This window comes from Aquila chrysaetos, chromosome 18 (genome assembly GCF_900496995.4).
Source record: "Aquila chrysaetos chrysaetos chromosome 18, bAquChr1.4, whole genome shotgun sequence".
Taxonomy (NCBI): domain Eukaryota; kingdom Metazoa; phylum Chordata; class Aves; order Accipitriformes; family Accipitridae; genus Aquila; species Aquila chrysaetos.
In genome coordinates, this window is record NC_044021.1 from 9,779,581 (window position 1) to 9,793,119 (window position 13,539).

At 37.9% G+C, this 13,539-nt stretch overlaps 1 protein-coding gene across 1 annotated transcript in view; it reads right to left on the minus strand.

Annotated features, from left to right (window-relative positions):
* The window catches only part of CDH9 (cadherin 9), a 100,571-nt gene extending 89,540 nt beyond the window's left edge, over positions 1 to 11,031 (minus strand). Inside the window, exon 1 of the mRNA XM_030042063.1 lies at positions 10,766 to 11,031. The gene's annotated coding sequence lies outside the window, so the exon portion shown is untranslated. The remainder of the gene's footprint in view (positions 1 to 10,765) is intronic.
* Between the last annotated feature and the right edge of the window lie 2,508 nt (positions 11,032 to 13,539).

Below are 13,539 nucleotides of genomic sequence, written 5' to 3' on the forward strand. Positions count from 1 at the left end.
TTGGCTAGTTCAGGTCAGCTGTCCCGGCCATGCTCCCCCCAGCTTCTTGTGCACCTCCTCACTGACAGAGCATGGGAAACTGAAAAATCCTTAACTTAGGATAAGCGCTACTTAGCAACAACTAATACACCAGTATGTTACCAACATTATCATCTCACACTAAATCCAAAACACACTGTACCTGCTACTAACAAAAAAATTAACTCTATCCCAGCTGAAACCAGGACACTGTCACTAATAAAGTCAACTCCAACTTTTTAATTACACTTATTTATGCCCATAAATACATATATATATACATAAGTAAAGCATATGTATGTTCTTGCATTTAAACGTTGAGGGTTTTTTTACACTGATTATGTTTAAATTTCTTTTGTATGTAATTTCATAGGACTGTGGACAATAAACCAAATGAACACTGACAAATACTTCTTAATAAATTCTCAGTGAGATAAACTGCAAGTTTTAACATCTATTCCTAGCATTAATGAACATGGCTGGCAAAGTATTAAGATATATCACTTCTCAGACACAACAGTTTAACATACCATATGGTAACATTCCATTTCTTGAGGAAAAAAAAATTACAATACATGCTGCTTCCAAAGATGAACAGCATTATATTTCAGGGCAAATAACAATTCTTCATCTTTTGAATAGGATAGGTGCTGTTTGTCACCTGCACCTGAGAAAACAATCGCTTGTAAATGGAGGTGGTAGTTTTGTCCTATGACTACCTTTTTATTTAAATCTTAACATCTACAATTCTTTTCTTTATAAATCGGACAAGAAATTTTGGATGCTCTGTGGCAATTCTGAAAACCTCATACTTCATTCGGTGTGCCTTAGAATTAACCACTACAGACTAGCTGGAAAGGATGGAGAATGGCTTTATCTTCCTTGATCTTCCTGTCCTTCAGATACCTGATAGTGGCCACTGGGATGGAAATTTCTGTTTAAAAGGAGCATGCTCACATCACTTGACCTGTCAATTATTAGGATAAAGCTAAATTTCAGGAGCAATTAAGTAAAGTAAGAATAAGAAGTCACCTTTGTATTTGCATTGTAAAGGGACATTTAAATGAAAGTTATCAGAGGGATAGCTTTGTCTGCCTTGGGGCTGATCATTTGGATGACCATACAGTAAGGCTGAAGACACTCCAAAAACTGCATTGTAGCAACAAGATTCCAGGTTTCCTGAATCTTTGCCGCTTGAGGTGAGAAACAGTGAGACAAGCTGAAAATCCCATTTTGAAATAGTCGCTTAAATTTTCTGAAGGTAGGAATTTTGTCAATACATGTAATCAGGTAGAAAGTGTATAGGTATTACATACAGGTACTTCACTGAAAGTAATCAGTCATGCCATATAATTGTACTAAGGTAATTTAGTCATCAGTTCCTCTTTCAGGGAATTCTTGCCTCAATACAAAGTTATTGAATGAAGCAGAAATTGTTTCCTGAAAATCTTGAAAGAATAAACTGATGCTGACTGGTTGGTGGACCTTGGGAACTACCAGGCAGTCATCTTCACCTTTGTGACTGGTACGATCATGGAACAGATCCTCCAGGAAGACACGTCAAAATATATGGAAGGCAGGGAGGTGATTAGGAACAGCCAACTTGCCTTCACCAAGGGAAAATCCTGCCTGACTAATCTAGTGGCCTTCTACAATGGCCTGACTGCATCAGTGGGCAAGGACCTACAGATGTTATCTACCTGGACTTCTGTAAGGCCTTTGATATGATATCCCACGACATTCTTGCTACTAAATTGGAGACATACGGGTTTGATGGTTGGACTGTTAGATGGATAAAGAATTGGCTGGATGGCTGTGTCCAAAGAGTTACAGTCAATGGCTCAATGTCCAAGTGGAAACCAGTAATAAGTGGTGTCCCTCAAGGGTCCATACTGGGACCAGTACTATTTAACATCTTCATTAACAACATAGTGGGGTTGAGTGTACCCTCAGCAAGTTCACACAGCAAGATGACACCAAGCTGAGTGGTGGGGTTGGTACCCTAGAGGGAAGGGATGCCATCCAGAGGGTCCTTGACAGGCTTGAGGAGTGGGCCTGTGCAAACCTCATGAAGTTCAACAAGGCCAAGTGCAAGGTCCTGCACCTGGCTCTGGGCAATTCCCAGTATCACTATGAACTGAGGGATGGAGGGATTGAGAGCAGCCCTGTGGAGAAGGGGATACTGGTGGATGAAAAACTGGACATGAGCCAATGACTTTAAACTGAAAGAAGGCAGTTTAGATTAGACATAAAAAATAAATATTTTACAGCGAAGGTGGTGAGACACTGGAACAGGTTGCCCAAAGAAGTTGTGGATGCTCCATCACTGGAAGTATTCAAGGTCAGGTTGGATGGGGCTTTGAGCAGCCCGATCTGGTGAAAGATGTCCCTGCCCATGGCAGAGGGATTGAACTAGATGATCTTTAAAGGTCCCTTCCAACCCAAACCATTCTATGATTCTGGATTGATGCTGTAGGCAGAGCAGCTGTTTTGCTGTTTTCCTCTGATATTTACTTGCCTGGGTCTGCTGCAAGAGAATTGAAACTTGATATGGCCTGTGGAGTTCTCCTCAACTCAGAGCACATAAGCATCTTACCTTACCTGATATTGGCTAGAACATTTACCACTGGAGACCTTACAATGCAAGTACATGCATGGCTTTCATGACACTGATGTTGTGCACATAAATAGATAGATAGATAGACATCATTATAGATATAGAGACAGAGATATATTTACATAGATATCTCTAGATCTCTTTATCTCACCTCTATCTCTAAAATGATATCAATATCGATACAGATATAAATATAGATACATGTATGCACATATACGTCTGTGTGTTTTCACCACAAGCAATGACATTTCAGGATTTTTTTATTGCCTACTAAACTCACAGGCTGACTAGCATGAAATTTAATTAGTGCTAATCAACTTGAGGTGAAGGAAGCAGAAAATTAATGTGACTCATTTATTTTCCATTCTACAGCAATGTCCCCCTATTTAAGTTCCTTAAAAGCATGGGTTTTCAGATTTCAGCTTTCAGTCTGTACAAATTAATGATTCTGATGCTATTGGCTCAGAAAGGATATAGACAAATTACCATTCATTTTGGTCCTGTTTGTATTGTAGCTGCCCACAGTACCGCATTTAAAAAGAGCTCAAATCAAGTAATCCAGAATTTTATGCTGGTTTACACAAATCTTTATGTTTCTTCAACTTTATGAATCCACTTCTGAAGCTTTGGAGAGGAGGCCAGCCTGCCTGCCTGCCTGCCTTCCTTTCTTCCTTCCTTCCTTCTCCAGAGAACTAGTGATTCTTTCTGCCAGGTTGGCAGGGTTTCTTTTAGCAGCTCTAGGCATGTCCTTTAACAGCTACATTGGGTTACTTAATGTATGTTTCTGCCCTGACTTTGTATTGTTTGGGAACCCTGTGTGTAGGTCTTGGGAAAGTTCCCGGTGAAATGCATAGCATGTAGCTACTGTTTCAAACTACCTGCACTTTCAGAAAAATATCACTTAAATAGTTATCCTGAGTTTATGCAATTTTCTGCCAGTTAAAAAGTAGTGAAATTCTTTTTGAGTAGAAGTTGACACCCTCTCTATGTCATGAGACCAGGAACTTTAATCCTGTGATAGTTAATCCTTAAGACCCATTCTAGTTCTGTTCAACACTCAAGCTGTGAATATATGCTACTCCTGGTGTTACAGACACAGATCTGTACACAAACTACACAAGAACTATCTGGTCTCATATGTAATTGTCAGGAAATTTTCAGATGTATGTTTTCTTTGAAATCATCATTTATATATTACTTGCCATTAATGAGTATATCTCTTGAGTAATCAAAGGTAACTATAGTCCTGTGTCTGCGTATAGCAGTGCAGTTCACTATTTAATCAAACAAATGCTTAGTAAACATAATCCTTACAGTAGTTTAAAAAATATCTATTCTACCTGTAGGCTTTTAGTTTTGGGGAAGTATGATGAACTAGAATCTGAATATGTTGGGGAAAGAAAAAGACAGAGAACCTTTGTATACTTGATAAGTTTATTCTTTGTGGATCTATATTGTAGGGGTCTGTTAGACAAATTTGCTTTGAAATGTAAATGTGAATGGGATGAGTGTAAATTCAAATGGCAAACAAATAATTAGAATGAGTACCGTTGGCAGGACTGCTAAATCTTTCCTTCTAGCAGTGCTAACAGTTACGTTTCTGAATGTGCAACACTGTGTACATTTGTAAACCATTATCTATTAGATTTAACCTTTTCAGATCTATGTCAGGCAGTGTGAATGAGCATCTTTTATTGTGCTTTTTGTTTCTTTTTTTTGCCAAAAACATCAATCTATGGTGCAGTCTAACCACTTCCTAATTTATTCCCTTTTTGACTTCCCTAGTGCTATTTTCCCCTTCCTGAAAGAAAGCTTCAGGGAAAGATTCTCAACCAGCAGGTTTTTTGGCCACTTGTAGCTGAGAGCAGCTGTACCAACTTTTTGGAGAGTTTCTTCTCTTAATTGCCTTAAAAAGGAGTTAGAAGTACATTAAATACATGGCATACTTTTCTGTTTTGAAAGTCCTGTTGTTTGCTGCAGGGATGGTTTGCCATCATCGGTAGTGAGGATTTTTCAGTAGGACTATGCCTGAAAGACCAGGCAGCACCAGAAGCTTGGATTTTATTAAAATGTGATAAATGCTATTAAAACATTACAAACCCCTTACTTGAAGTGATATGTGAGTTCTCAGCTTTGATACTGCTGCTGCTGCTGCTGCTGCTGCTGCTGCTGCTACTACTACTACTACTACTACTACTACTACTACTACTAAGCAAAGAATAGTATCTCCAGTATCATAGATAAAGGAGTTCTATCTCCATGAAGGAAAATGAAGAGACTAATTCATTTTCTTCAGAACACAAGGGGGTTTACTTAGTGTCTTACCCCTAGAAAAGGTATAAATATGATCCAGAAATGTGTCTTGATTAGGAATGAAGGCATGTATCACACAAATTTAAAACCATTAGGAGCAAGATTTGGCCCAATGGCTGGTAATCCATGGGATGCAGATAACAGCAAGGAGTGAAGAATCTACATTAATTTTTAAATCTATTTCCATTTTTCAGAAAGTCTGAATTCTCATTAGAGGTGAAATTTCCTTTTACATTTTGGAAGCAAATGTAAGGATTATTGCAAATCTTGCAGGAAATGGGAAAATGTTTCCTGTAACATAATATTTTTATTTTTACTCTGAGGAAAAGATATCTTTTATCAGATAGAATCATTGTAAAAACACAGATTCGACACTCATTTTTAGTCTGGGTAGGGGAAATGCACAAAAGCAATTTCACTGGCTTCAGTGGGACTAGTCTTATTGCAAAATGTTAGTCATTCTGAATAAGGGTTCCAGAATGTGCCACAAGCACAAACAGCTCTCCTGACAAATAATTTAAACAACTGCAAGAATTTCCTTTTGAAATAACTATGTTTTCCTGATTTTTTTTTCTGTTACTACACAGAAACACTTCCATGAAATTTCCCACAACCAGCACCTGTGCCTTAAAAATCAGAACTTAACAATAGTTTTCCACTATAAAACTTGATATTTAAATCCATTAGTATAAAGTGTTATGATAAAGAATAATGCAAATCACGTAAAAGTATTGTGATAAACAACAGAGTAAGCAGGCAAACAAATTCAGCCGGAAAGTAGCACTGCAAACTTAAGCAAACCTATTTGAATCTATTATTTTAAAAAATATTTTATCATTCTTATAATTTGCATGAATTATGCTTGGGTTTATGTCTGTATGCATATATATATATGTATGAATGTATGTATATGTGCATATATATGAAGAATTCTGTTCATGAACTAAGGCTATTTTGATCTGTTAAATTCAGGTGTGAGTAGTTTACTGATACCTTCTAATCATAGATAGTCTATAACTGCTTGATTTTAAAATATTAATTTTCATTTGTACTATGCCTACTTTTTCTTTCAAAACAGAAGTAATGGGATTAACTTCACCCTTTCCCCAACTCACACCTTTTTCACTTTACCTCTTCATCATGTCCTCAGGAGCAAATATTGAATGATGGAATACAGAGGAAATAAAGAACAATTATTTCAGTAAGATCTTGAGCTGAGGATGTTAGATCATTATACTTTTAAAATTTCCTTTATTGAACACTCTTATACAACCTGATGTTTTATTGAATTCTTTTTTAAGAGGTGCCAAAATATAAATGTCAAATTCTGCACCACTGATTATCAGTGTAATTGATCATCATTTTCTGAAAGTAATGGCTAAATATAATAATGTCTGTATATATTGCTAGATAGGCTTGTATGTATTATTAATTGCCTTCAACTGAACTATTAAAAATATGCAAATTGAGATGATCTCCTTATGACAGTTGTTGTGTAGTTTGTCTAAAATGATGGAAAGGCCTGCTGTTTCCATCCCCAAACATAAAAGCATTATCCACAATTTTCTCTATTTCAGAATCTTTTCTTGGGTGTCATTTATAAAGAGCATGTTTTGAATTTGGAGAAGTAATTTAGGAGCTCTTTCTCAACATACTTATATACAATGTGAAAATGCTTTCAGTATTTTTTGGAAATTGGAGTCTCTAAGCAATAACATGCATGGCCCACCACTGTAATATTCTTCCAGGCAGAATTTCCATGAAGGTGGTGGTTATTTCCCATGAATAGGGTTTGTGAGGACGAAGCAACCTGAACACCATTTAGCACCTAGAAAATTTGTACTTACATAAACCTCTCTGACATTTGCATGTTCATATCAGGAGATTCTAATACGAACGCTATGTTTGTGTGAGACAGGGAAAACTGAATCTAATGTGATGTTGTCTTGACGTTGCTATTGCTCTTGCTACTAAAAGGTGTGAAATTTAAATATAGAAATTTGCATTTAACTGGCAAAAAAATACACTAGCCATCACCTGAGGCATTCCATTTTGCAGTTACAGAAATATATTTCCAGAGAAACATTAGTGACTGTTTATGGTGTTATTTAAGTAATCAAGGCACGTTTATTTTTATGAACATTGGTGCATTCATACGGAGAAATTGGACGACTGGGAAAGCGGAGGCCCTGTTCTATCCCTAGCTCTAACACTGAGGTACTCTGTAGCTGAGACCAAGTCAATTCAACTCTCTGTGTATGGGATGAAGACAATGCCACCCATCTCCTTTGTAATCTTTCTGAGATTGTGGAATGAAGATTATAAATAACATAGCTCACTTCCTATCTTTTCTGTAATTACACTGCATATTACACATTAAAAAATTATGTTTCTAAAACATAATCATTTTAGAGCTTTCTTGTAACCTACAGTATACATCCAGTATTTTTCCTTTTTCCCTGAAGTTAGTAACATGTTCCTTGAAGTAACCAGCCCAGCTTCACTAGGATTTTGTACTGCAAACACATAGTATGATCTGATCAAGATACGTCTCTCCAGTTCAGTCATGCTTGGCAAGTAGGCCTCGATGCCGCTGGGTTTTTTTTATCATGATCAGTCGCTCAAAGTCAGGATGGTAACTTGCCTTTTGCCATTCAGCAATTTCCTATTTGTTTAAAAGGCAAAAGGAGAAAGTTATTAAAATGACGCTTGACTGCTTTTACAAAGATTCTTTTTGTTCATTTCCCTTTGCTTTATTTTCCTTCTCCTCCCACCCCCTCTTGCAAAATTTTGGGTTTATTCTTACAAATGAGTTTTCATAAACTCTCTCACTCACATGAAGAATGCAGTTAGCTTTCACTCAGACATCCTTATTCATCTTCAAATATTTGTGCTTCTGCAGATAGCATTTGCATGTAGCACCTGCTGCAAGCCTTAGAAATTCAGAAGGCATTCTGATATGAGTGGGAGATGCATTTTTGACTAGGCTTTCTGCAGTTAAATAGCACTGACTACATGAAAGAAACATATAAAATTATATATCTATATTGTCTTATATCCAGGTGTATATAGCCTAGTTTTCTTATAAGTACAAGATTTGCAGGAATTGGGACAATTTTTAAACAGTGGTCATTACTGAGTGTTGATTTTCAGTAAGGACTTGCTTTATCTCCAGAACAGTTTGCAAAATTGGGAGAAGAAGGGGGAGGATGAAGAAAAAGAGAACAGTTCTGTGTTTCCGTTTATCTCTGAAAATAGGTGCAAGACTCTGTGTGTTTGTGTGTTACCCTATAATAAATGAAAATTCTGAAGTAATCATTGCTCCTTCATGTGTCCTGTTATCATCAGGCTATGGACAGCCAACAGGAGACATCAGTCTACCTTGTTTTATCTCCTGAACAAACTCATCCTCAGAGGAAATTGTCAGTCCTGTTACTTTCTAGCTCTACCTCGCAACGCTTCTGCCAGTAGATTCCTTGCAACCCGTGTTGCACAGCTTCAGAAACCGTGTCCTGATGCCAGGGCATAAGCGAATGTTGGAATTAAGTTGTACAGTTCTTTCTGCAGCATTGTGGGTGACAACTTTTAAACTAGTGGATTTAGGTTATTACATTTCGTTTGGCAGATAAGTCAGGGAATGAAATCATCCTCATTGGCCGATCCAATGACGAGAGGGCGTCTCCGCCAACGCCATGCGGCTGCTGCTGAGATCAGCGTCCTTGTGCAACAGCAGCCAGGTGAGGCGAGAGCGTAGCTCCCTGCCAATGGGCTGCTGTCCGGAGGGGAGGACAGCCTCTTTGGAATGGTCATTTCTGCAGACAAGTGTGAAAATGCTGAAAGCCTGAAGCACTTTTACCATGGAGCTGTACAAAGCATATGGCAGAGCTGTGTCTCTCCACATTTTCTCTCCAAACTGCATCTCTAAACTGCTTTTTGCGTTTAGGTGAGATGTACCGCGTACTTATGCAACATAGTTTTCCACCATAACAGCTGCAGGACAGCCCCTGAAATGAAATACTCTACTTGGTTCACACAAACATAGGAAAAACTTTGTTGAAATCACCCCATCAAGTTTAAAAAGAGTTGACAACTATTTTAGGTACAAGTTTAGTACGTAGTACTGATACAGTTACATTTCCCCATTTAAAATTAATCTTGTTTATCTAACTTAGAAAAACAAACCAAGAATTATTTATTTCATAGGCATTTGATTGTATAACATGACCTTGTAAAAGTTCTGTATTTTTGCTAATAGAAAATCACATTAGCTGTAAACATATTTAATTCTTTCTTGAATTTATATTATTACACAGTGAAGGACAAATGACATGTCAATGTATTTCACCTGTCAAATTGACATACAGATAACAATATGCCTTTTTTAAAACTAACATAGTTCTTCTATAGCGTCCTTAATAATTGTAGAAAAAATATAACACGACTTCTAAACATTTAATTAGTCCATTCTCATTTTTTTGGAATAGAAATTAACATTTTAGATGTGGAAAATTACTTGCAAACAATGATTTTTAAAGATCTGTCAGCAGCAATTCCTATCATTACCACTAATATTACTTATCAAAGAAAGCTTTTGATCCCATTAGCGAAACTATTGCAAATATTACACTTGTCTTTTTATCCGTATTTGTCTTTACCATGACAAACTAGTATAGTAGTCAGCAATGAAGCATAATCCTGCTGCGATGTAAGTAAAACATGAGTTTTGTCTGACTTTAATCAGAGCAAGTCTGATATGTTGGTGGTAAATTTGTCTACTGAAAATGGATATTATCCTAAGAAACTACCATTCTATTTTCTGACCTACTACTTCAATCTGTGAGATGGCGAGTGGCTGCTGTATGCACATTGCCATACAACTGCAAGAGATATTGATTTCTTTATAGTTCATATGCATCATTCTTTGTTTGAAGCTCATACAGTGAAATTGAATGGATGTGACTGCACATTTCTTGCATGTGAAAAGAAAAAGCAAAATGTCATTCATTGGGGAATTGGTTTCTGCCGGTTACTTCAAAATCAAGTGGTCAGTTTGTCCTTTTATGCTTTCTGCCTTGCTTTCTGGGCTAGTCTCTGATTATACATATTAGGCTGATAAGGTTGTTTGGTAGCACTTCTGGAAAGCAGCCTTACACTTTAAGCCTGTTGACTTTGACTTACTGCTGTGAATACCCAAAGGGACAGCTCCTTCAGATCTCTGAAGCTTTCTGAGCCCTGAGCTGCCACTTCCCCCTCTAACACATAGAAAAAAAACCCTAATTTGCTACTCCCACTAAAGAAAAACAAAATAAAGCATTGGTACTTCATTCTTAGTAGTAGTAAAGACCTCCTCCTTTTTCATGCTTCTCTAACTGGGTTTGTTTTGATTAGAAATTTTCAGTAAAAACAAATGTGAAAGAAAGAAAAGGAAGATAGCTTCTGTTTGGACAGGTGAAAAAGCATCCTGCACAAAAGTTAGGCTATATTGTTACTGCTATATTGCAGTAAAAACTGAATAACGTCTAGTAGTATTGCCAAATAGCATACACATTGCTAGCTTTCTAATATGCACAAGCAGCTGTCATATATACAGCAACAGAAGTTTAGATTTCAGCAATTCAGTATAATTATTTTCTTTCTGAACTGGATAAAAGAAATCTCCCCAAAGTGCTCTGCTGACCCTGCCCCCCACCGTACCCCCCCCCGCCCCTTCCTAAAAAGTATCAGTAAGGCATCTTTAACGTTTTAGACACTCTTTAAGAAAGCATCTGCTCTTTTGCTGGCAGCAGTTTCAATGCTAACGAAAGTTAATCGACTCACCGTGTCTGTCAGTGTGAGCCTAGCTCTGTCCGTCCAGCGCTGCTTCTCTACCTGCTTCCTCCCTCCTGCTCGTTCCTGTAGCTCCAGCGCTGGATGTACTTGCATCTAACTAGGGCTCCCTCTCTCCCAGCATCACTTTTAAGTCAGGCAGGCAGGGAGCTGAAGCCAAAGGGACTCTCTATCTGATTGGTTTCTATTCAGTGCCCCTGATTAATAAGAAACGTCCCTCTCCGAGAGAGATGTTGCTGCTGATAGAGCCGCAGTGCTCAACATGAGAAGGTTTGGGGCTTGGGGGGGACAGGACGACGCTTCGCCAGCCATACAGTGATTTGCAAGTGAATGCAGTGGGAGGGCTCAGAGAGGAGGGCTTTGTTAAGGACCCTCTTATTAACTGAGGCTTAAATACAGAGTCTCACGCTACCACCTCAGTTTATGTTTTCAGTTCTAATAATAAGGGTAAAGGGATGCTCATAACCTGTGAAATATGTGCAGAAAAAATTTACTCTAATTACTTACACGAGCAATACAGTGCCATTTGTGTGCACATACTCACCGAAGAATGCAAAATTATCCTGTAACACTGCAGTGACAAATGATTTTAAGTTGAAAGAAGGCCAGTGTGGGAGGTTTCTCCCTGCACTTAATAGGTTTACAGCACTAGTGTCACTTACAGATATTGATAATGATGGGCTTGTCACTGTACCTGAAAGCGGACATAATACAAAGTTGCAGAGGATGTTTCGGGAATCGTGGCTAATGTTCAGGTCATTCACAGAATTACATGGTTTTGCCAGCAAGAGTAATGAATTTCCTGTTTCCTGGTGCAGCCTCTTTGGGCACAAGTAATCACTGCTCCCTACTATGTCACCAGATGTTCAATATTACAGAATATTGTGGTTTGCTCGAACTAGCATCTTCAACGAAAGCATAAGATATTACCTATTAAAATGGGAGAACTGGAGTATTGTAAGTTCTGGGTTTGGATCTGCTATTTGTGCATTTTGGGGGGGCTCTGGGTACTAATGACTATTTCAGCCACTGACATAAGATAAACATTTGCAATGGGACTTCTAGGAACTGGTACGTTGCAGTCACTCTCTGTACCAACAAACCCTGAAGATAGCTTTCATCAGATGTCTGTTGTGGGCACCAATAGAATAGCATGAAATGCTGCAAAGTGTGGTTCTCTGGGCTTGTAGCATAATAAATTTAGTACCAAAATTTCCTCTTAGAAAGATGGATCATGAGCCTAGTTTCTAATTATGAAATATCATTAGGGCTGTAGGTTCAGTAGTTGGGGTGAAAGGAGGAATCTATTGTGGCGGAGAAACTTTACAATAACAAAAGGAATGTTTACATCAAATAGCCAATTGAGAAACCTAAGTAAATGATTCTTTTTTCCTTATGCTCTTATTACTGCTGTAATACTACCATTGATGAGTTCAGCAGGCTCATATTCACAGTACACTGTTTCTAATGAGAACCATTTCACCATTAGATTCCATTTGAAAAGATTAAGGGATTGATGCAATTCGTATAGACATCAGTCAGAGACTTTCCATTGATTTCAGTGGCAGTTAAATTGGGCCCTGTACGAACTAAGTGTTCTCTGAGAATGCTACATATCCATTAAAACAATATTTGCATATATGTAAGAGAGTGCAGAATTTGGTCTAAAATTTTGAAAATCAAAAAGCAAAATCCAGACCCAAACCAAAATCAATTACTGTACCTTAGCTAAAATGTATAAAGCAAAGTTTTAATCAGTATTTTCATCCCATGGTCGGTCCACTTTAGCAGTGGAACTACTGGAAAAAAATACTTAGTATAATTTTTATCTCAGTAATTACATGGTAGAGTAAAAAGAAAAGCAACAGACAAGTGTATATCTCTGATGCCCTATGGTCCCAGTGCAGCCTTAAATCTCGGGGATCCTAAAAGATATTTTCTTAATAGGAAGATGTCTGGATGAGAAAAAGGCATGAGTAATGGCTCTACTTTTTTCACTGTATTGGCTTTTTTCACTCTTTTGGCTGCTTTTCGGGAACATTGTGGCTACTCTAATCAATATTAGGAGACTATCCAGGTACAGAGGAATCCCGGAAACTGGCAAGATGTACAAAGCCTCTTTGCACAATACTTCCTTGAGCATTAGAAAGCATTATTCAGTGGCAGCTGGGGGACTGGCCTCTGCTTTAAAGGCAGGCATAGATCTGTTCAATACCAGGCAGAGGACACTCAGATAAATGGGAATGCCTTCATTTCTGTGGATGCCATCTACAAGTTTGTAGTAAAACAAGGAACATTATTTATATCAGACAGCATAATGCCTGCTCTCTCACATATATTTTTCATGGTGTTGTAAATATGGCACAGTAACTACTACAGGGGAAAAAAATTGAAATTACGTGCTATACATTCACAAACAAGAGGCACTTCCAATGCAAAAGATGTTGCATGATGGGGCTAAAAAGTTTTGTAATATACACTGTAAATGGAATATACATCAAAAGTAGGCCAAAAAGGAAAAAGTGTAGGTGTGACAGCAAATAGGAAGAGATGGGTGGAAATCTGAGGCTGTGCTCTAACACACAGAAGGCTACTCCATATAGGGGAGGAAAGCATAATGCTCCTTCTGAGAAAGAGTGGGCAGTGGAAAGAGATATGGAAAAGCAGAAAGTGCACCAAAAGGGTAAGGCAGGATTGTTTTTACTGCAAGACAGGCTGTGCTTCAGTTTTATGTTTTATGAAGTTGTTTTTGGAATCAGGTCTCT